This window comes from Equus caballus, chromosome 12, assembly GCF_041296265.1.
Source record: "Equus caballus isolate H_3958 breed thoroughbred chromosome 12, TB-T2T, whole genome shotgun sequence".
Taxonomy (NCBI): Eukaryota; Metazoa; Chordata; class Mammalia; order Perissodactyla; family Equidae; genus Equus; species Equus caballus.
In genome coordinates, this window is record NC_091695.1 from 42956339 (window position 1) to 42978968 (window position 22630).

The window sequence follows — 22630 nt, forward strand, 5'->3', positions numbered from 1 at the left end:
CCTGCCCCCCGTACCCCCCCCCCCCGCCCCCCGCCGCCTCGGGAAATTAATCAAAACAATCGATGCATTCTATTCAAAGCTTTGCCCTTTTATGGTTACCAGTGGGCCTCAAGTCAAGACAAGAACCTGATGCAGATGGATGGAGTGGCCTGCCAATGGTCTGGGCAGTCAGTGCCCGATGACCCCTGGGCCACCCTTTGCTCTTGGCAGCGGCCACAGGGCCTCCCCCGGGGCTCTCTTCACCTGCCTGATGCTCCCACACCCTGACTCCTGGCTCTCCACCGGGCTGGTGCATTCACTCAGCATCCAGTCCTGGCTTTTCTTCCCAGCACCCAGCCAGGACCACAGGAGGAAGAGCCGCATTCCCAAATAATAGGGCACAGAGTTCACATCACTTCCACGTTAGACTCCTGGCTATAAGGATGGCCACACTTGCACAGTGCTTGTTCTGTGCCAGGCACACTCGTAAGTGTTTAAGCATATTAGCTGGTTGATCTTCCAGCCACCGTCTGAGGAAGGGGCTGTTATCACCACCTGGCAGAGAGAAGTTAGGCAGCTGGCCCAAAGTCTCACCACTAGCTAGTAGTGGAGCTAGGATCCAAACCAGACAGCCTGGCTCGAGGTCTGCGCACAAAGCCGACGTAGAGACTAGGAGACAGCAGGGCACCTCTAGCAATTCAAAGTACAAGGACATTTGGAGATTACCTGGCCTTCCCCATCACCTACCCAGGATCACTCAGGGAGACCTCATCACCCTGGGGACCCTGGTCCCCAAGTCCCAGCTCAGTGTTCTTCCATCACACCCCTGCCAGATGGAGGAGGAGGAGGTGGGGGGCGCTGCCAGGCCTGGGCCCTTGGCGTGATGTTCCAGGAGGCTCAGGAGGGTTGCTGCCCTGGTGCTGGGAGGAGAAAGGAGAACACTGATCTGACCTCCAGGGCTCCCTGTGAGAAGCCCATGAGATTGGAAAGGGGCCTAACCCTCCTTAGGTCTCTTTAAACAGCCAGGCACAGAGGATTTCTCTTTATCTCTAGAAGCCTCCCAATGTGAAAGGCCAACCAGATCCTATTTTCACATGTCCCAAGGTGAGCAGAGCCCATTGTTGGGAACCCAGATGATTAACTGCTATGTAAACTCCAGGAGGAGCTGGGGACAAGCTTCCAGGAAGCCTGGGATGAGGGTGGGGGAGGGTTCCTGGGGCTCCTTCTGAGCCTCTGCTCTCTCTTGCCCATTCCTTAGAAGAGCTTAAGGGTGGGACCCCACTCAGGGGAGCCCTTCCCTAGCAGATTCAGGCAAGAGAGTCACATTTCAAGGGCGTATAATCTCCAGACTGTAGGATGGGTGCTTTGAGGACTGAAACAAGCAAAGTATGGGGGCCGTCCACTGACTGGGAGCAGGCCCCAGACAAGTAAGAGAAGAGACTAATGTAAGTCAATACATAACCAAGGACAAATGGTGTGGCCAGACTACAAAAGCTAAGGAACCCAAAAAGGAGTTTTGGGCATCTGAAAGAATAAAGACATCTTGGAAGAGGTGGGGTCCAGCTGGGCTGGTAACATGGGAGGATCTGAAAAGAAAAAGGAGGAAAGGTGTTTCAGGGAGAGCAAGGGTGGGATCAGACCTAGAAGAGAGGAGGTGTGGGTAATGCAGTGGGCAGAGGGGCCCACTATTTCCATAAGCAATCTGGCTGGGGTGGCATTCATTCGGCCACACCCTGGGCATTTTCTGAGCCCTGCCCAGGTGTCAATAAGAAGAACTGATAACAAAATAAGATTCTGAGAGACAGGAGAGCTGGCTGGGACCTAGCAAGACAGCCTGATGGAAAACGAAGGTAGAGTCCTATCTTTTATGCCTAAAAACAATGCAACCAAGTGCAGGGTGGGGACGCCTTTACAACAGGAAGTTCTATGACCGTTTATACTTTATATTTTTATGTATTTTCTAATTTTTTTACAATGAGCATATATTATTTTTTACAATCAGAAGAAAATTAAGTTATAAAGCAATATAGGAGTTTTAGTCGACTTGAAGTTCAACACGTCAACAGGGAGATGGAGCTGCCCTCCCCAAAAAGCTAACGTGATCCTGGCCAATAACAGAAGTGTGGCGTCAATAACCAAGATCACTTCCCTCCGCGTTAGGCTAGGCACCAGTCAGTGGGTGGCAGGGAAAGAGCAGTGGCCTGGAATCAGGAGACCAGCCCTATCTCGTGCTGTCTGTGTGGCCTTGGGCAATTGACCTACCCTCTCAGTTTCCTCATCTATAAAATGAGGTGGGTTCCTCAGTTCGAAAGTCCCTTTCTGTTATAATGACTTTATGTCTCCAGGCCCCCATCTCCATAAAACCCTTGAAGAAACTCCTGAGGAGGTGTCCAAGGCTGAGAAGTTGCTCTGTGAGTGGGGAAAACCAATTATATGGCTGCTGGCTCGAAGCAGATGGAAAAGATTTATTCCAGGTGGGTCCAGTGGACAGAACCTGGGCTGACAGGTGAGAGCTAGAGGGGAGCAGACCCCGGTGCAGGAAGCCCTGGCACGGCTTAACCGTGGAGTGGCTGCTGGGGAAGCAGGAACACCAGGCGCTGTCACTGGAGGGCTGCTGGCCCGGGCGGGGAAGCCATTTGTCAGGAATTTCTAAAGAGACTCCATCTTAGGACTGAAGGCTGGACAAAATCATCTTCGAGGTTCTTTCCACGAAATTCTAAAAGGTCAGGCCAAAGTTCAGTGGTCATGACTTCCAGGCCTAATCACCATTCCCAAGAAGGTAGAGCCAGGGAGAAAATGCTAGTGAACAGAATGGAATGGAAAAGAAAACACTGGTGAGTGAGACCAGCTGCGAGGCTGTTCCTGTCCTCTGGGCTTGGGGTGATGAGACCCCAAGGTTACGGAAAGGGGCTCACCGCTCACCGCCGCTGGCTCTGCCCATCCTCTGGGCCCCCCAGGGCCAGTCCACTCCCTCAAGTGATGGCAGCCACCTGACCCAGGCTGTCTCACCCTCTTCACGTCCAAGACCAACGTGCCCTCATTCACTCCTCATGCCGGTCCCCTTCCCAAGTTTCTAGAGCCTGTTTTGACCTCCATCCCCCATCCCCCAGGCTAATATCTCCCCGCCTTTCTAGTTCCTGTGACCAACCAGTCAGTTCCTCTCAGTTCTCCCTCTGAAGTTGCCCTCCCCGCCTGGCAGCTCTCCTCCAGGGCAGCAGGCTCGCTGACACTGGGGGCTCAGGCCTGTGCCACTGCGGGGCCAGTGCTGGAGGGGAGGTTGAGTCAAGTGTGGAGATTCCAGTTCTGGGCAAGGGTGGTGCATTGAGAATTACATCTTCCGGGTTCTGTTTCCTGAATGTAAGAGCTGGGTATCAAGGGACGGATTTCATCTGTTCCTCCCTTGTTCTCTCTACATAAATGGGTGCGAATAATTTGACCCCAATCAATCTTTTACAATAAAACCAAACCCGGTATCTAAGACTGTGCTCAGAGATGTGAGGGGTGGGAGCCAGCTGTCCCATGTAACTGCCTAAATTTCAAACAGGAGCACCCCACCTGTCCTCAGACCTCAACTCTGACTTTGAGGGGCAGCTAACATGCCCCGCACTCCCCCACCCCCAAGAGAGGACACCTGAGCAGAGCTGCCCATGGCAGAGAGTGACCGAGTGCCACAGGGTCAGCTGCTCTGTGCGCCAGGCCACATTGCCCATTAGGGTCACAGCAGCATGTCTCATTCCCCAGAGCAGAGGGATGGTATTCGGGGTGAGAGATCAACCCAGGAGAGGCTCCTGGGGCCCCGAGAGATGACGCGTCTCACTCACTGCTAAACACAGAGCTCCTGGAGCAGGTGTTCTGCTTCAGGCACACGCGTCAACAGTCCAATTACAGCAGCCAATCACGACTGCCATTTCTGGAGCTTCCACTGCGTGCTGGGCGGCAGCTTCTCTCTGACATCATCACTGATCCCCACAACAACCCTAGGAGGTAGCTATTATTGTTACTATTTTTGGCTAAAGAAACTGAGGCTCAGGGAAATTAAATATCTTGCTCAAGGTCACACGACTAGTAAGTGATGAAGCCAGGCTCTGGCGTAAAGTCAGCTGGACCCTAAGGTTGGGCTCTTGCATCTCAGATTCTCAATGCTTGTGAAACGGGAACCCCTTTCCTTTCGGTTCTTCCTTTACTCTCTGGACACTGAGCACCGGCTCTGGCCAAGCGCTGTGCTGAGACATCGGGGACGCAAAGATGAACAAGGCACAGTCCCTGTGCCCTGGATTTCACCCTCCCGGGGGGAGACAGACATGGCCCAGTGCGTGCGGTGGAAGGGCTGGGCACCCTCGTGGGTGGGAACTGAGGACATGGAAGGGGGCCAGGCTGCCCCCGGGCTCTGCCCTCGAGCCAAGATCTCTGAAGCTCCCAAATGTCACACATGTCAGCAGAGCTGCGAAAAGGGAAAAGAGGGAGAATGCCTGACACCATTGAGTCCCCACCTACCATCTGTCTGGGGCACTGTGCACCAGCCCCGAGGTCGGGGCTATTATTGTCTCTGCAGATGAGGAAAGTGAAGCCTCGAGGTTAACAAACCGCCAAGGTCACCGCAGCCACCCGGCAGAGCCAATCAGCTCTCTCTAGGGCATCACGCCATCTTCCCAGGAAATGTGTGGAAATATAAGAAAAGAGAGTTCTAGAAACTCCTAAGCTCAACTGCAGGGGAAAAGCCAAAGTCCTCAGAGGGAGACAAGGGGACCAAGGGTGTCGGGGCCTAGCTCTTGCCACAGAAACGCCAGGTGTGCTTGTGCCTGTTAAAGTCGCGGCCACTGCTGTCTTAAACATTCCTGTTAACTCTGAGAAGGGTGGGAAGAGACGCCCAGGGGATGGAGAATGGGTCAGGACGTGCCAGCCCCACAGGAGCTCCGAAACAAACGCCCCGTGTGTACCCTGACCTTCTCCCTACAGCCCCAGTTTTCCAAGGAGTGATCTTGGTTGGTAAGAAATTCATCCTGTCCTCACCACCTCAGCTCATCCAGGCCAGCTGGCTCTGCCGGGCCCCCTCCCGGCCTCCCCTGCCTCTGGGGGGGAATCCAGGTAACAGGCCTGGGCGTCTCCCCCTCCCCACGCACAGCGGGCGAGTTGCTGAAGGACTCCAGGAGAACTGGTAGGACTTGTGTCCCTTTTGCCAGAGGCACAAACGAACCTGCCAGCGGTAATAACAGGGCAAAGAGCGGACCCACCTGAGACTCAGGAAGAGGAGGGCAGGCCTGCCGCCAGAAGCCCCATGCCAGGGCACCCCTGCCATTAGGGCCTTGCTTAGAAGCCAGAGGGGCTCTTGAAGAGTGGGGTTCCCTGTGATCCTGCCGTGACAGACCTCACTAGTACTTCCTCCCCCGCAACAAGATGATTCCCCTCTTAGACAATGCTCCCCACACGTCCTCTCCCACCATTCTCCCAGGAGTTCTGAGAGGTTCATGACAGGGTTTCTGAAGCATCATGTGGGAACCTCTGGGGTCTTCCATCACCCACCAGGCAGAGGCGGGTGTAAGGAGAGGAGACAATGAGGTTCTGGAAGTCAGGGCAGAAGGGATGGGAGCCACCCTTCTGGGCTTGGTGCCCAGCTGGGGAGGACTGGCATTCCCTAAGGAGGCCAGGGTGCTTCTGGGGGTGAGCACTGGAGGAGGAGCCCTCTACAAAGTTTGCTTTGCTTGGGGGGGAATTTGTTAAAGAGAAAATAGAGGAAAAAGCACAAAGCATCTGTGTCTGGTTGGGAGAGTCAGCGGAAATCAATATGTACCCAAATTCCAAATGGTGCATTAAAATGTGATGTGAAAATGAGTTTTTGGCAGATAAAATTTTAACCTTAATATAAAGAGTTCTCACATATCAATAAACAAAAGGAAATACACATCATTGAAAACTGGCAAATAGTATGGATGAGCTATTCACCAAAGAGCTTCAAATGATAAAAATCATATGAAAAAACTCAACTTCATTCATAATCAAAGAAATGAAAATTAAAATCAGATATAGAAGTCTACCAGAAAACTGGTTATAAGAATGAAAACACAGAACAATCTAAATATTTAACTTTAGGCTACTGTTAAAAACTATATTGAAATATTATGTATCCATTCAATATGATATTGTAAAAATATATACTAACAGGAAAATGTTTACAATCTATTAAGTTTAAAAAGCAGGTTCCAAAACAGTGTAATGGGGTAGGCACGTTTTCCATTTTTGTAAACACAAGTAAATCCACGTGTATGTCATAAAAGTTACGGCAGACAAAAAACCACAATGTTCACAAATCTAAGTTATTTCTCAGTGGTGGAATTATGATTTTTATTTTCTTCCGTTTGTTTGTCTATCTTTTGCACTCTTTCTACCATGATCCCATATTGCTTTTGTAATGAAAAGAAACCTTCTTGGTGACATTGAAGGAGTCCTTGGCAGAGGAAATCTAAGAATCATTTTGCCTCATGTACACTTGTCACCAAGAAGCGGCGATTCTTCTCCCAATTGCTGGTCAGAGAAGTGGGGGTGGGGTGGGAATGGGTGGGAGGAAGGCTGAGATCTGAGGTCACCTGGGGAACAGAGATGGGCGTCAGGAAAGAGATCCAGGAATCTCACCTCTGAGGTTCCCCTGGAATCTACAGGAGGCCCACGACCTTGGAGAGAAAGCACAGAGGATTTGGGGTCAAGAGGCCATGAGTGAAGCCGAGGTCCATTAGTTGACACTGAGGAAGACACTTTTTCTTTCTGAAAGTCACTGTCCATAAAGTGGAAGTAACAGTAACACTGGATTATTGTGAGGATTAAATAAGATAATTATTTGCTTGGCAAGGTATAAGGCCCTAAGCAAATGTCAGATGTTGTCGTTAATAGCATTCATCTCTGGTTCAACTTCAGCAAGAAAGGTAGCCAGCTGCTGAGGTCAAGTTTGCGCTGGCGGTTGAGAAGGCTGGATATGCCGGAGGTGAGGGACAACTTTCCCATATGGCTCAGGCAAACTCTTGGATTTCCTGGTCCATAGTAACAGAATATAAAAATAAGAATAAAATAAACTTACTCCGAGCTCAGAAGGTGTCTGGAGACCTTCTGACTACTCTCCGAGGAAAGAATATATAGCCCATGATGAGAAATCCTGGTGAGTCATGTGCTGGGCACTGGGAAGGAGGAGAAAACAGCAAAATGCAGAGGTCTAAGAGCTCCCTCGCCTATACAGTCACGGGCCATATGATGACGTTTCGGTCAACGACAGACCGCATATACGATAGTGGTACCACACAGCCCAGGTATGTAGGAGGCTATGCCATCTAGGTTTGTGTACATGCACTCTATGATGACCACACGACAATGCACCTAACGATGCATTTCTTAGAACATATTTCTGTCGTTAAACGGCGCATGACTGTACTTGTTTACTGATGTTTTGGCAAAATGCTTGGGGGCTGAGTTGGGTGGACCAAGGATGCCACAGCTTGTCATCTAAGGAGACTGGGAGTGGCTGAGTAGTGGTTCCAGTTGGATGGGTCCCCACCCTTCACAAGACAGGGAAGTCATGGCTTCTGGGCGGAGGTGGTAGGCACGCTCAGGAATCACAAGGTCCTCTCATTCATAACCGGTTAGCTGGTTCTTACAGGGCCGCGCATGGTTTTCACACAGTGTGGCCCCAAACATCCTCAAAGAGTACCACTTTCTTCATTCCACCAGATGAAGGGGATTTATTGATCAGACGACAAGCTTTCTAAGCATTGACCTAGTTTGGAGACTCATTCTTGACAGCACCACTCCAAGTCCCTCAAATGAGATGCATAATCTTCACTCTCCTCTTCTTCCTGTTTTGCTCCTTCCAGGATGCCCCTCCCCATCTTTCCTTCTGTTTACCTCCTTTTCTTCTTTGGAATCATTTTAATTGCTTTCCCTCCTTGTTCCTCAGTTTCTTTCTCCTTCTCCTCGTGCCCACCTCTCCCTGGTTCTGGATCTAGCCAGCATCCTCCTCTGTGCTCTTCATGTCACAGGCACCTGCCACTCCGAGCCAACCAAGGCCAGCACGTCCTGAGCTAATGCTCGGAGGACTGTGTGGTGAGGAAGCACGGACAGCAAGACAGCCACTGGGCAGCAGCGTGGGGCTGCCCCTTCCCATCGGGGCCACCGCGTCTGTGGGCTCCTGAGCTTTATTCCTCACTAGTTCCTTCCTCAATTATCCAACAAGCCTTTCAAAATCTTCTGGTAACTAAGTTTTTCTCCTAATATTCCTGCCAACTCTATTCCCCTGCCCACCCCCCGCCCCTCCCTCTTCTGCGGGAGCTCTCTGATTTATCTACTCCTTGCTGGTGCTGACATGCCCTAGACTGAAAGCGCCTTCCCGGTGTGGTTTCGCCCGGTGAACAGAGAGACAGCGCACCTCCTTGTGTGTGGTGATGGGGAGAAGCAGTCGAGGACAGCCTTGCACTCCGGCTTGGCTGCCTCGGCTGCCTCCCTCCCATTTTAGGCTCTTCTAGGCTCTTCTGTTTATCCCCGCTATCCAACTGAGTGCCAGGATGGAAGTTTTTTCTGTCTCCTTCATTCCTTAGAACATCACCCCACTATGTTTTCTCTAATCTCAATCTCATTTCGAAATCTCCTGCCCAAGGGCTTTCCCAATGCCTCCTAGTTTTGAATCAACCTGCTGATGACAGCACACCCAGATCAGGAATAGAGATGTCGCGGGGACCAGGTCTGATACACGCCCTGAAGACACTCCTGTGCCCGAGACAGTCACTGGACTGGTGGCACCTGGATAAACAAATCTATTCCCTCCTTATCTCCTGTGAAGGAAGAAACCAAGTAGGCTCCAAGCTGAGAACAAGGACTGGCCAGACGGCAGCTACCAACCCGGCATACTCCTCCCGGGGAGATGTGTGAGGGGTGCCACAACTGCAGGCCCAGCCTGCACCGGGGGCAGTCCTCTCCAGGCAGCATGCAAAATTCTCTGCCCCCAAAAGTGCCCAGGCTCCCCCAGGGGGCCATTCCACAGGAATACACATCTTAGTTCTCCACCCATGGCTTAATGGCATAGATTTCTGGCCATAGGGACCCTGAGCCAGGAGCAGCCTCTAGAACAAACACAGAGAAGTGGGTCAGTGTTTTTTCGAGCAAGTGAAAATGGGCTGTTCTCTGCGTACAAAGGTGACCCACCACCGCCTGGTAACCTGAGCACTGTTACTAGCAAGGAGGGTCACCAGCAGTCTAGACCACGGCCATGGGGTACGCTTATTCTCCAGAGGAAGCTGAAGGGCAGTTGTAGGGTTGAAATGGCAACCTGGGTCTCTGCATCGCCTTCTAGCCACCAAGACGTTTCACCTTGATTTTTATTTTAAAAATCTATTCAAAGCCCCAGTTCTCCATCTCATTCACAGAGAGCCGATCCCTTCGTCCAAACAGGCAGAGCAGAACACAGGATGTCAAGCCAGCCTCTGGGGGCTGGTCACCCTCCCATCGAGGTGATGCTGCCGACCGGAACTCAGCCTTTCTCTCTGCTCTTATAATTTGAGGAGAGAAAACATCTGATGCCACAGCCAGCTCCTGCTCTTGGCACTTGGTGTCACTCTTGCTTCACCCTGGCTCAGCTCAAAGCCTTCAACTGACTGGTGGCAATCACCAGAGAAGCAGAACTCTCTCTCCCCCCTCCCGCCCCCACCCTGCACACACCACACTCACACACACACACACACACACACAGACACCAGGGCAGGAGCCTGGGAGCCTGGCTGTCCTGGAGACAGGTCAAGTGTCTAGCCAGAAGGATGACAGATGTGCCACACAGTAAATGGCCGGAGGAAGGGCCTCACTTCCCTGAGCAAGGCCTGGGTGGAACCCAGACTCTGGAATTGTTGTTGTTGACTTTGCCAGCATTTTCTTAAAACTCAGAATTGCTCAGAAGACAGTCTAACAGCACAGACATCTGCACACAAACCCTAAGATGCATTTGACATCAAACTGGCAAATCTGGATGGCAGAAACACAGAAACTATCTATTTATAGCTGTGAGGCTCGCTGTCTCTCTCCTTCAATGTGGTGGCTACCAAGGCTTTGTCAATCCCCAGTGCAGAGTCAGCGATTTTTTTCAGCTATGAACACCTTTTGGCGACCAAATAAGTGTTATACTCTTTTTTCGTCAGTATAATTAATACATAATTAAACTTCTCCTGTCATGCTCCATAGCCATTGCTCCACCTTCACAACCTCTCTCAGCCTCTGTTCTGCTTCCCTTTCCTCACTAAAACCACTACCACCCTCCTCTCAACAGGATTTAATGAGCGCCCACTCGATGCTGGGCTCACTCGAGTCTCCTTCTGAACACCTCCCACATTGTTTCTAGAAAATTCCTTTGTCCTTGAGGCTCTCCTAGGGGTGAACAACCCTCATGGATACAGTGGTTCCTTCTCTGGGGCACAGAGACCTAATATTCTTCTCCTAAGAAATCCAACTCCTTCACCACCACGAGGGAAGGAAGGAGAAGTCTGACAGTCCCGAAATAGCACAGACTTATGAAGAGCCATTACCCAAGAAGAGCTCGTGTGGAAAGGGCTCCCCGTGAAAGCCACAGCTGTCCTTCAACCACACTCCCAGCTGTTGCAGGTCACACCATCATCAGCCTACAAAGCACAACAATGTCTAGCTTACAAGGCTTGTGGTTACCTTGATGTTCCCTGATCCCCAGCTGTCTAACTGGCTGTCCTGAGCAAGAGCTCTCCGGGAAGCTGGGGCTTCCCTGGGCATCCCCGGCAGAATTCCGACGCCTTCTCCCACAAGGGAGCAGCGTTCCCAATTTCGCTGCTGCCTCATCTTTGAAAACATCTTGAAAAAGTGCATCAGAAGAACAACCTTTTCATTCTACCTCTTATTAGTTCCTGGAACAGGGGCCGGAACTATGCAGCCTGGGAAGCCACGCTGGAGATGACTGAGGGCTCGCGTGATGAGGAGGCGCAGCAGCCGAACGACCATTCATCCTATTTCTGGAGATGAGAGTGTTGACGCCAAGGTCAGGAAGAAGCTATTCCAACCAGCAGAACCATGCGGGGTTGTGTCCGTAGCATCTCCTCCTTCCTCTGGGGCAGCATCCCCAGGGCAGTAGATGCAAGCCCTGCACTGTGGGGGTTTGTGAACTGACCCAAGTGTAACAGTGAGTCGGGCTGCACTCCTCTTGAAGCACTTTACAGTACTTTATGACCATCATCCCACTGATCTTACCACTATCCAAGGAAGGAAAGAAAGGAGGCAAAGGGAAGAAGGCTTCTCATTTCACCAAAACACAAGCGACTGAGGGGGCCGGCCCCATGGCCGAGTGGTTAAGCTCACTCTGCTTCAGCGGCCCAGGGTTTCGCTGGTTCGCGTCCTGGGCATGGACATGGCACTGCTCATCAAGCCATGCTGAGGCGGCATCCCACATGCCACAACCAGAAGGACCCACAACTAAAATATATATATATATACAACTATATACTGAGGGGATTTGGGGAGAAAAAAAAAGATTGGTAACAGTTGTCAGCTCAGGCAGCAATCTTTAAAAAAAAAAAAAGTGACTGAGGAGGGGGAGCTTTCAGGTGAACTAGCTAGTACTCACCCAGAAAGTCAAAGAAGAAGTAAAATGAACCAAAACCCCTGCCCCTGGCCCGAGAGCCATAGCAAATCAGACAGACAGCTGACTTTGTGTGTGTGTGACGTCCTCTATTAGGCGGTCTCTGGTAATCTGTCAGTTCAGACAATTTCAAAAGATGGGCTGAACTTGACCCTCTGTGCTGGGAAGGTACCAAAGCCCAAAGCCCCCCGCCCTGCCTTCCCCAAACTTTGTAAATAACAGAGACGCTCACTAGAGTAATTACAAGAAAAAACCGTCAGCTAAGTGGTTTGAGAAGGTGTGGCTGGAAGCATTCTGTGTGTTTTCTCTAAAGCTGGACGTGTTGACAGTCAAAAATACAAGTTTAATGAGCTTGTAAATGTGGAGTGACTCTTTTACATATTGTGGCGAGGGCTGGGTTCAACTATTCCACCTCTGAAATCCAAGAGGGTGCTAGGGGTATTCATTCCCAAACAGTCCCTCCAGAGTCGCTCCGAGGATTTCTTCCTCACAGTTTATCCTTCCAGCCAGGGGACTGACCCAGACAATTCAAGCCCCAGTGTTTTGCAGGGGGAGATAACTCTTGGTATTCAAAGATGCCTTCCAATGTTTTTTCTCTCTCCTTCTCTCCTTCGCCTGCCCAGAGGTAGCCGCGATACCTCTTACAACAGCGCTGACATCCTTTCGAAACTTACATGCTTCTTATACTTGTCCTGGTTAAATTCCTACAAATTCGCAGGGTTGTCTAACGCTCAAGTTCAAAGCACTCTAATCTCAGTAATCATTGTTTGCATGGTGCTTTTCTAGCCTTTTCCATCTACAGTATTTCTAAACACTAATTTAATTGAACTTAAAAGATATTGTGCATAATGTGCCACAATTTGGCAAACAAATAACATAAACAGTGTCTTGCTGACAGAGTAAATCTAACTCAGGAAACACCACTGTCAGCGGTATTGGCCCACATCTGACTGCAAATCCCAAACAGCCGCAGGGCGCCTGCGAGGCACATGTAGGTGACGTCACTCACCTGGGGCCTTGCTCCCCTGGCTGGATCTAAAGGTGCTCTCCCTTTCCGGGTGGTTCCTTCTTTAGAACTAATATCTGGGATGCCCCTTCAATATTTTCCTCTTTCTCATCCATGCCAGCCTGGAGGCTAAGAACAAGCCCGCAGCTGAATACTTTGTCATCACTTTTTCCAGAGCCCCAGGACAGCACTGCTAATATTCAGGGCTGTCTGTGCCCCTGCTGTCCCACACCAGGGAACTATCTATTAATTAAACAGACAGACAACTTTATAACTATCGCAACTACACTGTCCAGCTTGAGCCTTTGGTTCCAGTTCTTTCTCTCCAAGATTAGAGTATTTAGAGGGCCCTTCTCCCTGAGCGATAACATGGAAATGTTCTCCTCAGCCCTCACAGTGGACTCGTCAGTCTACGGTCACCCTCAAATACCACACAACGCTGGCATCTGCCCCAACAGCCTGAGCCTCCTATGTGAGCTTTTGTCTTTTAGACCCTGTCATTCTCATGGGTTTTCCCGTGCTTCTGAGGATATAACCAAGACAAAGGAGACGTCCCAATCCTGTGTATGCTGGAGGAATGGATAAAAACCACAAGACAAGGGAATCTTGGAAAACCATCATGACATCCTAAGAATTCATGACGTAAAAGTTCCCGAAGCCACTCTCCCACCCCCAAACCAGTCAGACACACAGACATACCCTTCCCCAGGCCGATTTAGCTCGACGAGATAGGCATCTCCTGTCTGCTCTCTCTCTCTCCCACCTGAATCAGAGCCCAACTGGTTACCTCCCAGGGCTCCTCGGAGACATCACCCAGTAGAGGTCCTTTCTAGGGGGTGACAGCACCCTTTGGGGAGCCTAGCCTCACCCTGAGAGTGCCACCCCAATCCCTCTGCCTTTGGTTGGTACATAGGGAGGACTCAGGAAAGAGGGGGTCCAGGGATGTAGCAGCCCACATCTGAATGAGGAACTGTGCCCGGGGGGCAAGGAGAAGGCCTGAGAAACAAGGAGCTGCCTGAGATGCTGCTGCACAGGTCTGAGCTGGAAGGCTGAGCTGGCAGCTGAACGATGAGGCAGAAATACATTCTTAGTGGTGATCAAACTGCCAGATTAGCTCAGCTTTCTTTTTCTTTTTCTTTCTTTTTTTAAACTCATCTCTGTAGCCTGTTTTCCTCCGGGCATGTGAAACTTTCGCTTTCTGCCTTCTTTAGTCCTCTTCCAGAGGCAAGAGAAGTGAGAAACCGGGTTCTGATTCTGTGCCAGATGAGGTCACGAGTGGATGGACCCTTCTCCATACGTACATCAAATATAGCCGATAAACATGTTGCTCTGACATTCACTGAGTGTCTTGAACAAGGAACCACAGCTTTGAGGAGCTGTGGAAGACACAGTCCCTGCCTTTAAGAGCTTTTGCAGGACTGATCAAGCCAGTGTGGCTATACCTGGCTTTATGCACCTGCCCTTAGATGAGTCTGCACAGGGTCAGATTTTTCTAAATGGAAGCCTCAGCCCCCACTGACTCACTGGGTAATCAGACCCTTTATTTTCATTTAAGACTCACCTTCCACTGGTAACAGCTTTTGATAGTTGGCCTCTGGTTTTTCTGTCCTCCCTCCTATTTAAATGCCCCAGAAGAGCTTCATATTTAAATAGGTCCAAGCACTAACCTCTGTAAAGTGAAGACTATTTCTGTAAAATGAATAACGCTTTCCAAATTCATTTGCCTCAGCTGGGGCTGGCATAAATCGTTTTTTCTAGGATTAGTCTCCATTCCATATTCCATATTCTTTTCATCTTTGAGTTTTTTTTTAACTACCAAAGAAGAAGTCTGCCATCTAAACTGCAAAAAGGTAGGTAATCGATTTCTGTCTTGCTGTATCAAAAGTTCTTTAAGGTCCTACAAATGCAAGTGATTATTACCAAACGGCTTGCATTAGAAGGGAAGAAGAGGAATTGGCCATATTCTGACGAGCGCACGGAGCGCTGGACATCCCAGGTTTCACGGCCCAGCTTAGGTCATTCCTAAGGAGATAACGCCTGCTGCTGCCAAAAGGCCTCTCTGGGGACCACATTTTCAGAATTGAGAATTGGTGGCAGTCTGATGCACGGCCTGGCAAAGCGCCAGTGTGTCCTCTGTCTCAGAAATTGAGATTGTCCCAGAAAACGGATGCCACATGGCTGCCCACAGGACAGCTCTAAAAAGAAGCCATTCTCCGCTGCGTTTAGCTTAGTGGGCTGAACTCAGGGGTCTCTCAACCGTTTTGTCCCTCAATTCTCTCCCCAGCCCACTCTGCGCAGACACCCAGGGTTTTCCACATTGATTGAAGCAGTTTTCAAACAGTCTTCCAAACTGACCTAGCCACGATTTTCATTTTTAATATTTTCCCACCAAATCAGTCTCCCCTTTTAAAAAGCGATATGTCAGCAGTAAATGAACATAACTTCACCTACTGATTCCAGGCAGGAGGTGTTATTGCCCTGTCTCAAACGGGCTCTTTTCAGATTAAAAAGTAATTGTTCCAAAAGAAGCTTTTATGGTAAAAATTAAACCACAGTTGAAAAGCTATTAGAAGCTGGACTTTGGGCGAATGCCAAAGAGGACAGTTCTGGGCATCTTCCTGAGAAAAAAGGAAAGAGATCCACTAGAAAGAAGAAATCTTAAACAAATGATCATATAAAAAAATTAAGTAAAATGTTGGAACCTGTTCAACCACCCTGCTTCAGTTAGAAGGCGCTTTTTAACAACATTAGGAAAGCGAAACTAGCTGTGGGTGGGGTGGAAATGCTGCCAGGTCATCCTGCCGAGAGAAACCCAAAGATTGCGCTTACATGAGGGACGTGCCGCAGTGGCACCGCGGTGGCACCGCCGCACCACGCGGCCGCAAGGACCACGCTAGCAGTTTTTGTGGCTCCCCGCCCGGGGCGGGTGATCACTACCTCATCACTCGGGGTGACTTGGTTACTAGCCCTGATTTGTTATTCCACAGTGTGATTAAGAAACAATCATCTAGGAAAACAGAGATGCACACATCAGCGTGCAAGAAAAGGCCGGAGGGAGCAGCGAGCTTGCTGGGTCATGAGTCTCCGGCGGGGGGTGGCGGTGGGGGCGGGGAGGGGGCAGGAGGGCAGGACCCGGGAGGTCCAGTGAGGTGACGCTGAGGCCAGCCTAGCAGCGCCCTCTCCTGGAAGGCTGGGAGCACACCATGTGTGCAGGGTGCGTAGGGACCAACCTGCGCCTGCGCACAGGTCTCCTTCCAGCCACGTGCGCCACTGCCCTCTATTGGACAAAATGCTTTTCGGCTTTACTAGCCGGCTAAAGCGAAATAACGGACGGACGTCCCACCAGCTGGCACAGGGCAAGGCACAACCGTCTAAGTCTCAGTTTCCACATCTCTAAAATGGGAGCGATGGTAACACTATCTGTCCTTGCCTCCTTCAAAGGGTTGTGATCAGGTGGAAATGACTGAAGTACCAGTTTTTACTTTTGCCTGCCTTCTTCTCTGCCCTAACACACTCCAGGTCACTTCCCTGAGGTGACCTTTCTCTCCAGCGTCTCTGAACTAATTTTAAACTGTAATAGGTAGTGGCATCTCACTTTTAGTGGCTTTAATAACTTCACATATGTTTCAAACACGATTTTCAAAGCATTTTTTTCTCACAAGTGTTTACCATAATTTAAATTAATTTTCTGGTAATTACATGTTTGGGGTCTAAATCCTCGACTAGATTCTGAGTCCCCTAAATTTAGGGACCTGTGTGTCCTTTGTCACCATTGGATCCCCAGTACCTACCTAGCATAGTGCCTACTGCACGGTAGATCCTTGATAAATATCTGTTGAATAAGTACATGGATGAATCACAGAAATTAGTGAAGGCCAGCCAGAAATAGAAAGGGCAAAGTCAGATACGTGGAAAAAATCCTTTTCCAAAAGTAGTAACAGGGGCCAGCCAGGTGGCACAGCGGTTAAGTTCGCACGTTCTGCTTTGGGGGCCTGGGGTTCACCAGTTTGGATCCCGGGTGTGGACATGGCAACCCTTGGCAAGTCATGCTGTGGCAGGCGTCCCACATATAAAGCAGAGGAAGATGGGCATGGATGTTCGCTCAGGGCCAGTCTTCCTCAGCAAAAAGAGGGGGATTGGCAGCAGTTAGCTCAGGCCTAACTCTTCCTCAAAAAAAAAACAAAACAAAACAGAGTAGTAACATGAACTAATATTAAAAATGAAAAGACAGAGTGATGAAAAAGTTTTGGAACTCGAAAGAGGTCATGGTTACAAGACAGTGTGAATGCGCTAAATGCCACTGAATTGTACACTTTAAAATGGTTAATTGGATGTCATGTGATTTTCATCTCAATAATAAAAAAAATGAAAGGGTAGAAGTGTAACATAATAATTATGATCCATGGTGATTTAGACACTCCGCAAATACTTGATGAAGTCAACATAAAGAGAACAACCTTTATACAGCGCTTGATGGTTTACACAAATATTTCCACATAAATGATTTCATTGGTTCCTCCCCACAAGCCCAGGGCCTTGCAGATGCGGAAACTGAGGAACCCAGACGTTCGGTTAGTGACCCTGTCCCTCAAAGAGGCCGGGCACGCTGCCCCCTCAGAGGCTCCAGCCTTGCTGCCTGCTGCCCAGAAGGGACTTCCTCCAAACAGCCGCTTCTCCCTCGCCTCTCTCTGGCCCTGCTTCAAGCGTCACCTCACCAGAAAGGCCTTCCCCAGGCGCCCCATCTGAAAGAGCAGCCCACCCCCTCCAGCATTCTCTCTCCCTTAGCTGGCTTGGTTGTTCTTCAAAATTCTTAGCTCATAGTACATACTGACGACAATTTTTCTGTCTCCTTCCACGACAGCGTAAGCGCCAAGAGAACAGTTCTCTGTTATAATCCTGACATCGGAATGGTACCTCGCAAATAATAGGTGCTTTAGAAATATCTGTTAAACAATTGGATAAGTAGTAGAATTTTACCATGAACTTGGCTGGATCTTCTGAGGAGCCTAGGCTTTTTAGGCTCCACCACAAAAATGAAACTATAACGTGACTGAGCTAAAATAGCCATTGTTAGAGCACTGTGACAGAGTGCCACCTTGTTCACGAATGAGTCCCTGCCTGCTCCTCTTGTCCCCAAGGGCAGGGCACCTGTCTGTTGTCTCCCTGGTGCTAAGTACCCAGTATTAGGCACTTGTCTGTATGATATCAGTAAGAAACAATGGATTCTGATGGTACAGATAAGAACGGAAGAGCCGGCCGCAACACACATCCAGGTCCCACCCTACGCGTGCACATGGGGGGCGGGGAGTCTCTGAGGAGAGGAGCAGGGAGGACGTGCTGCGCAAGGGCCAGAGTCCAAGAGCAGCAGAGTGTGACCTCGCAAGCCACGCTGTGTAATCTACGCACTGTGTAATCTACACAGATTACAATCTGTGTAGAAATGGCTCCCGAGACCAAACTGATCTGCAGTGTGAAACTTGTACGATTAATTCCAGCTCCCAGGGCAAAGCTTGCAGGGCTGGCCTCTTGAGAGCAGGGTCAGTGTGGTCTGACAGGACGAATGACTCTTGCAAGATGGACAGCGAACCTCAGACCCAGTGGCTATCCCAGAATAGTGCCTGGTGGCCTCTGAGAAATTCGTGCCCAGCAGCAGCAGCACCTGCCTCCAGTTCCTGAATCAGGCGGCCAGGTATGATGGAAAATCGTCTGGCGTCGCACAAAGAATGCAGATTAGGAGTCAAACTCCTGAAGCTCTGGTGTCAGTTCTCTCTCTCTCACCTGTGTGAACCCGTGTCTCTGAGTGCTATTTACAAATTGCAGAGAAACTCACACAATCATAAAATCCACCATTTGTCCAACCTGACCACTGCACTGGGATTGTTACATTTTTGATGTAACAAAATATTTAATACAAATACCTGTTTGCCGTCCTGTCCCTCACATTTTAACTTAATGGTACTGAACCATGTTTTCAACCTTAAATAAAGCATAAAACTTTAAAAAAATGTTCTGAAACCGAATTTCTGCAGAGAATTCCAAGCTGTGTAAGCTACAGTCCACCCCACCCTATGCATACACACAAACATGTATTTTCCTCAAAAGCTTCCTTATAATACGTCCAAAGTACACAGCTCAAAATTCGAGCAAATTATTAATTACAAAACAAATTAAACAGAAAAAAATCACAGCATGATTCATACAGCAGCCGTTACTCTCGCCGTCTCCCATTGCACGACTGGTGTTTCAGTGTAATTGGCGCACGTTTCAGGAACCACGACTAGTCACCTTTGCCCTGCACTACCTGGACGTAACCCTCCTCCCCGTGGGCACTCAAGCATAGGTGGGTATTTAGTTTTTCTCAATCCCACAGCATGAAGGAAAAAACCAAAGCAAAACATGTTGTTTTTATCTTATATTCCCTAAGTGGAGGCCTGGGCTTGACTCGAGATTAAATGCACAGGCACAGGCTGGCATCAAACTGGACCAGCTCGTGGTCGAGAGATGCAAACTCGGGCACCTGTGGAGGGGTCAGGGACCCCAGGCAGGCTGGCAGGCTGCGGCCAACTGGGGAGCACAGGCCCCAGCTGAAGGGAACGCGAGTAGGCAGCAAGGGTTGCTGGATGGGCCCAGTGTGACGAGTGCGTCTCACTTTTCAAGAAAAGCCAGAAACCCAGGTTTTAATGTGAATCTCTAGATTTTTAAATGCTAGCAATTAGCACGAAAAACTGTTTTAAAAGTATGCTATGGGCCAAACACAACGTGTCTATGGCCTGATGTGGCGCCCAGGTAGCCTGTTGGTGAGCTCTGGAGAGAAAGGTGGTTCCAGTGGGTTCCAGGCCCGAATCTGCCACTCATGAACTGCTTCCCAGGGCGGTCACTTCACCTGCCAATCACCAGGCACTGAAATCCAGTCAGCTGCTGAAGCTACCGCGTGGTGGCTAAGGCGCCGATTCCTCCTACCTACTACCACCACATGCTGCCCTGTCACTCTCACTGGCCACTCTGGGCTCCAACTTCCTCATCTATAAAATGCGGATAATACTACAACCCTCTCAGAGGATTAAATGAGACACTGCTTGCAAAGCGCCTAACTGCCGAGTCAGCACATTTGATGACACGTATCAGCTATTATCTATCAGCTGGTGCCTCGCTCCTCGCCATCCATTCACAATTAATCAGCAAATCCTGTTAAATAGGACTTTTCAAACCCTCTCCAATCTATCCTCGTTTTCATCCCCACTTTCCCTGCCTTAGTTCACAGCCTCTCCTCTCTACCCTGAACTACTCATTATAACCATCTACTAATCGTGCCTCCTGCTTTACTGAGCACCTACTCAGTGCCCCACAGTGACCCACTCTCACGCTGTGCCTAGTTGATTTGACCTCTCTGCTGGGTAAATTACGTAAAGCAAAGGTCTGATGGTGTCGTTCTCCCTGTCATCTACAGAACAAGGCTAACTTCCTTAAGCCTGCCATCAAGGCTGGCCCCGTGGTCTCCCCTACATCACCTCCTACTGGTCTCTATCATACTCCCTCTGCTCCAGCCACACCCAATTACTGCTCTTGCCTTTTCCTGAACCAGCCATGTGGTTCCCGGTCATCGCACCTCAGCAACACTACTCTTTCTGCTTAGCATGTTTACTTGTCCTTTTCTCACCCGATGTTGACCGCTTCTCATCCTTCTAAGTCCAAGCCAAAAAGGCCACCTCCGCCATGAAGCCTTCTCTGATCACTCCCCTAAGCAGCCCCCATGGTCAGGCCCTCCCTTCTCTGCGTTTCCCACGGCACTTAGCATGTAGCAACCTTCTAGCCAATCTCACAATCTGGCCATCTACTTGTCGAGACATCTGTCTCAACACGAGACAGGAGGCCAAGGGCAAGAATCTGGTCCTACACATTTTTTGCATTCCCAACTGGCACGAAGTGAGGGTTCAGTGTTTGCTGAATGAAGTAATGGCACCGACCAGGAAGGGATTTCAACAAAAGCCAAAACATAATGTCACTTTTAACACATTCTGCTGCAAGAAACATGGATCTTTGGGAAAACGCAAAGAAAGAGTAGGATCATAAAAATACATAAAATCACTCTGGAGCCCTCAATTCCCTGAAAGGTGTGCATTTTGGTTAATTTTAGTAAAAAAGGATATTCTATATAAAGTTCTAGCTTCCTAGATGATTGAAAATATCTGCACTTACAAGGTGGCTGCCATTTGTCACAGTGTCTCGATCTTCACTTTTTCTTTCTGTGGCTCCAGTAGGATGTGTCTGATGTCCGGGACAAAATGTAATCCAGCCAAAGAACAAGTCTGAGTATTTGGGTCATAATTTATATACAGTGCAGTGCAATCTTGGAGACCCACACAGCTGAAAACGGCCCGTCTTGACCTCGTGCCCACGCAGGCCTCTTAGAGAGAGGCAACAATTTCTCGGCACTCAGAATCACCAGAGGAGTCTAGGAGAGGACGATCTTAGGAAGGCAGAGATCTGGGAAGGAAAATAAACATCATTGTTTTGCGCCTTTATGTTCTTAAAAGCTTGCCACTGAAGCGCTCATTCAACAAGCATTCACTGAATGAATGGAAGGGTTGTCCACAGCCTCATTCCCAGCCCCCGAGGCAGGATCACAGACCTGGCTTCTGCAGGCTAGGAAACCGAGCTGCAGGGCTTGGCTAGTGACAACGAAGAAGGCAACTCAGCAGAACAGTTTCCAGTGTGGCTCTGGGAACAGGCTACCTGGGCGCAGGCCTGGCCCTGGCAGTTTCCAGTTGGTAGAGTTGATAGACTAATTGTTCCCATCTCAAAGAATTGTTGGAAGGATCAAATGATAGAGAACATGTAAAGGGCTTAGCTTGATGCCTGTGCAATTATTCTTCTTATTATAAGAATTCAGTAAATGTTAGCTACCAACATTTGTCAAAAAGCTCCTACTACCAGGCTTGAGCCTTCTGCAGCTTATCTTTACAACTCTGCCCACAGCCAATATCTCTCCTTTACTGCCTACCTACGGGATCAGAGTTCTTAGAGAGTGGAAGAAAGAGCAGGCTATAAAATCCTGAACAATAAATAAGTAGAAATAGCAGAGAGAGGAGAAGAAACAGGTCACATACATAGACCACCTGGTCTGTGCCATGGCTCAAGCATAAAAGAGATCTGGACTCTCCACGGCCACGCTTGAAGGGAGAAAACAAAGGGGCAGGCCTTCACACTGCTGAGGGAACATTCTAGCCCTGGACAAACTCAAGTATGGAATAAAGACATTTTCAGGCATTTGAGGCTTCAAAAAACGTGAGATGTTCTAAGGAACAGGGGAAATTACTACAGCAATTCCTCAATAGATGTTAAATAGTATCGAGACAGCTAAAGTCACTGAATGTGACGGATTGATTCATACCACGAGTACACACTGAGGGCCCACTCTGTGTTGGTTAGACGGCAGACTACAACAGGTAACACAACAGTCACCCACTGATTCTGTTATGGAGCTTCCATGCGAGTGGGGAGAGAAAGAGAGCGACTACAGAAGGAAAACTCTGCGTCAGAGGTGACGAGGGCTGCGGAGAAAGAGACCAGGGCCTCCAGCCCACACTTCCAGAACATAGACTACAGGGATAGAGACACAGACTAAATGATACCATCTGGAATAACCAGATAAATCCAGACTGTTGGACATCTATAAGAAAATAGGCCTGAATTCTTTCAAAGATCAAAGTTGTTAAAAACAAAATAAGAGGGAGATTACTATAGATTAAAAAGAGTCAACAATCACATTCAACATACAAGCCCTGATTGGATCCTGGGCCAAGGCAAAAAAGTTACAAAAGATAATTTTTGGGATAAGGAAGGACATTTAAATACTGATTGAATATTAGACGGTATTAGGAAATTATTCTTAATTTTTAATTCATTAAATTAAAACATTTTTTAATTCATTTAGGTATTATGGATATGTAGGAGAATTTCTTTATTCTGAAGTATACAGAGATAAAGCAATTAGGGCAAACCGTTATCAACTTTGAATCCAGGTA

The 22630-nt window shown here is 49.1% G+C and overlaps 1 protein-coding gene across 9 annotated transcripts in view; it reads right to left on the reverse strand.

Moving 5' to 3' along the window:
* The window catches only part of LOC102148581 (golgin subfamily A member 6-like protein 22), a 38209-nt gene that overhangs the window by 9617 nt on the left and 5962 nt on the right, over nucleotides 1-22630 (reverse strand). For 7 of the 9 annotated variants that reach the window (XM_005598309.4, XM_005598310.4, XM_005598311.4 and 4 more), the window contains one exon: nucleotides 20802-21089. The gene's annotated coding sequence lies outside the window, so the exon portion shown is untranslated. Of the gene's footprint in view, nucleotides 1-7045; nucleotides 7143-20801; nucleotides 21090-22630 lie in introns of all 9 variants that reach the window. The other 2 variants (XM_023654469.2, XM_070230198.1) reach the window with 1 other exon arrangement.